This window comes from Papaver somniferum, chromosome 7 (genome assembly GCF_003573695.1).
Source record: "Papaver somniferum cultivar HN1 chromosome 7, ASM357369v1, whole genome shotgun sequence".
Taxonomy (NCBI): domain Eukaryota; kingdom Viridiplantae; phylum Streptophyta; class Magnoliopsida; order Ranunculales; family Papaveraceae; genus Papaver; species Papaver somniferum.
In genome coordinates this window covers 39,359,401-39,363,418 of record NC_039364.1, presented here as the reverse complement: position 1 = coordinate 39,363,418, position 4,018 = coordinate 39,359,401, and the positions used below count along the sequence as shown (strand labels likewise).

The window sequence follows — 4,018 nt, the reverse complement described above, 5'->3', positions numbered from 1 at the left end:
TTTTATGATTAATTGCACCGAATGAAAATTGAATAAATGTTTTTTATTAATTAATTGTGTTTTCTCTTGATGAAATATGCTTGGTTTATTGCTTTTGATATTTCATGCTTGCGATTAACAATGGATGTTTTGAAAATCTGATTTAGGCAATGATTAGAATCACAATTGTTTTTGATTTGAATTATAATGTCTAGAATTGCATGATAATAATTATTATTGAATCACATGAATTTTGGTGAATGGTGAAATCCTAAACCCTGATCTTTCCATAATATTTACATAATTTTGAATTTGTTTCATCTTTTATTTTTAATTTAAATCTAAAAAATTATTTTCTTCACAAGTCTGAAAAGACCCAGTTTTACCACTATTACTACAACCATTTTGAAAAACCATCAGATATCCACATAAGGATAAGGATGTTAAGTGGATTAGTAGAGGATCCAAAGACTACGCAGCAAACTTTCTCATTAAAGAACTTTCAGTTCACTGTAAAATGATCAGGACTTGAAAATACTCCCTCCGTCCCACTATTAAGTGACCTAGTTCAAGTTTGCACAATTTTTAAGGCAAGTAAGGGGAAAAGTATTTTAAGCACTTGTTACAATTATACCCTTATGAATAATAAATAGTGAAATTTTGAAATGATTTATCTCTCAAACTACACCACAGATGTTCGCAAACTTCGTACCATAGAAAAATATTTTAAAACACTTACGTAACGAATATAAACATGACTATCAAATTATGCATATTTCTTATAATCAATAAAAATGATAGTTTTAGAAATAACTCCTTTAGTGATATAGGTCACTTAATGATGGGACAAAATCTAAAAGTAACTAGATCACTTATTAGTGGGACGGAGGGAGTATTTTAGAAACTTCAGTTCGAATTCAATCTTCAGCTGGGTTCACATGGTCCCTGCATTTGGAATTCCTTCTAACTGCATCTTATGTGATATCTCCATTTTTGCAACATTGAGTGCAAATGTGATTCCCCAATTCCACGTATGTCAGGAGATATAAAAGAATATTGAAGGCCTGCATATGAGATTCCAATGAACTTTTTAAGCAGCACCATGAACAGGTTAAACAAAAATGCACAAAAGAGTTGTGCTATATGTAAGAAATGTTTTTTTTATCGGCGATCTACTACTGCAAATCCATGATGAATTCATCCAACAATAATCACTATTCAAATCTATTTTATTTTAATACTCAACTAAATGTTAAATACCCAGTTCAAATGACATTCCTAGACTTCAAAACTCTCCACTGCCGAAAGTTTGTAAATCAATTCGTGTTAGAGTAATACCTCTTCTGTGTCGATAAGCCTCCAGCAACCACCTTGAGATTCGTAAAAGATCGTACCAGACTCAAAAATATATTCTCAAATAATATTTGCATTGCATTAATTAAAGAAGTAAAAAATTATGTAATTAGAACAAATTTAAAAATCAATTGATAATATTTGACTATAAGAAATCAAATGTAACATGTACCCTTATACCACCATCAGCACTACATCCGTATATAAATTCACCCCCGCAGCCCACACCAGTTCCAGTATCCCACTTCCAGCTCCTTTAACACACTATTATTCCTAAAAAAAATAAAACATCAGAATCTCTTTACTACATCTACATATTGCGACTTTACTGGTCGGATGTAGATGGTAATGAAAGATAAAAGATTACATGGTTTCCGCTGGAGAAGAAAACTCGAGAGGAAAATAGAGAGAGGGACAGGTTGTAGACAATTAGGGAGAGAAGTATACTTCAATTGATCAGTGAGAATTTGATTCGGTTAGCTGAAATACAATCCTAACTTCTTCAATTCGAACATCCCAACACAGCCACCAGAACCCATATACTCATTCACACAAACCTGGCTAGCAGCACTTGTCTCTTTCCTGCAATATCCAATTTGATTTTTTTTTTTTTGAAATCTCTACTGTTTCCGTCATTGTTATCCACTATCTCTAGTCTTTTGTCGCCTCACACTGTTGAGAAAATATGGAATAGCAGTCCATTGTATTTAATAGAAGTGATACCTTGAAAGACTTCCAATTTGTGACTTGTGGGCATTGGTTGAACAATTCCAAAACTTGAGCCTACACCAAGTATATGAAATTTCATGAGAATTTTAAGAACCCAAAAACATAAGCACAATAACCAAAGCCAAATTTGGAGCACAAAAAAAAAATTAAAAATAAATAATAGAACTCAAAGAAGATAGAAAAGCAATTCAGAATTACGCAAATTCAGAGATATAACATGATTACATGCTCACAGATGAAAGATTGATCAAAACCCTAAAAATGATTCCCAGCTAAAATTAAATCTAGAAAAAAGAAAGAAAAACAAACACAATCAAACGCAAATTTGGTTTCACGTAGGGTTGCACATGGGTTGGATTATTACAAAACATAAATAAAGGGTTCAACATGTTATCCATTTAATCCAACAAACAAATCTAAGCAGTGTAAAAATTAGCCAAACTCTGAGAAACCAATCAATGGAGAATAGAGTAAGGGTTTACCAAAAGAGTATATGATCTTCACAAACCCTAAATCACGTAAGGCTTTCATAACACAGGAATAAACCCTAAATCACGTTAGAACTGATAAACCTTCACCTACAAAATCAAAACACATCTAAAGCAAACATTCTAATATGATTTCACAGTAAAAAAGAGAAAAAAGAAACAGTCATCATCAAATCAAGTATAAAACGAAGAAATCAAGATAGGGTTTCGTAAATAACCTTGAAGCCTAGACGATCTCTGGATTGGAAGCACATCATTAGGTGTTTGAAGCCTGGACGATTGAGATGAGAATAGAGAGAGAAAGACAGTTGAAGAACTCTGGTTTTCAGCCGAAAGATTTAGGTTTCTTCACGGATGCCGATTTAGGTTTAACCTCAGACCAATAGGTTTTCTTTTTTTTTTTTGCGGCAGTTTTTGTTTTTTTTTTTCTTTTTTTTTAGCAAAAAAAAAAAAAAAAAACGCCTTGTTTTTCTCTCCTTCAAGGAAAAGTGAAAGAAGCAATTCTGTGAGTGGGTGAAGGTCACCGTTCAACGTGGAGCCTTATGAGCTTAGGATTTTAAAGGAGTTAGATTCGTTGAATAACTTTAAAAAAAATGGCAAAAATACATAAATCCATCTAACACCGAAATAATATATTCAATCTCGAAATTAAAAAAATGGCAAAAATACATAAATTCATTGACACTGACATAATATATTCAATCTAGAAATTACCGTATCCAATTAATGACTTTAAATTCAAAGGATATAGAACTAGGAAAATTTAATATGCAAATATCTAAATTGAACTGGTTATTCCAAACCTTACAATTTTAACTCATTTCATCTTCATCCTCCTCTGGTGGATCTTCGTTGAGGTCGAACATCATAATCTTCTTATTCGGTACCTCGGCTTGCTCTTCTCGAGCTAATAATGTGGATGACTGAACTAGATGTAAAGACTCATTGATTTCCTTTGGTGGTGGTGAGACTGGTGACCTACTAGGTTCAACTTCTCCTGTCTTATGACTCTTTTGATGCCCCCCTAGTGCCTGACCTGTCAGAAACTCCTCACTGCATATTTTGCATCGATGGATCTTTGAAGTTGCGTTTGAATCTTGCACTGCGAATTTGACTACTTCTTTTTTTCAAGGGATTGCTCTTGCAGCTTGATTTATGACCACCCAAAGCTTGATAACAGTTGAAGGGTTTGCCACAAAAAGCACAATTGAATGTCTCGGAAGCAGAAGACAAAGTTGTTATCTGCTGGTGACTTTCTTCTAAATATGTCTTCTTCACAGTACCTAACATGATTTTACCCCTGTAATCCTCCTCAGTTTCCTTCTCAATTCTCGCTTTCTTCAACCCATCTTCTATAGAGACGATATCTTGCAATTTACGCTTCTTATTACCTGGAAGTCTTGTGCTTCTGTCTTTCTTCTTCGAGTTTGCTGAATAGCTATTAGACAAAGCCCATAGATGCATTAGGG

The 4,018-nt window shown here is 33.5% G+C and overlaps 1 long non-coding RNA gene across 3 annotated transcripts; it reads right to left on the bottom strand.

Moving 5' to 3' along the window:
- Positions 1-770: 770 nt before the first annotated feature.
- On the bottom strand, positions 771-2,959 carry LOC113297041. 3 transcript variants are annotated; one of them, XR_003333254.1, is made up of 4 exons: positions 2,768-2,959; positions 2,544-2,639; positions 1,318-2,115; positions 771-1,043 (listed from the first exon to the last, which is right to left on the bottom strand). It is a non-coding gene; the product is annotated as an uncharacterized LOC113297041 (long non-coding RNA). The 3 variants fall into 3 exon arrangements; XR_003333256.1 differs by lacking the exon at positions 2,544-2,639 and having other exon boundaries at positions 1,318-1,914; positions 2,056-2,115; XR_003333255.1 differs by lacking the exon at positions 2,544-2,639.
- Positions 2,960-4,018: the final 1,059 nt, after the last annotated feature.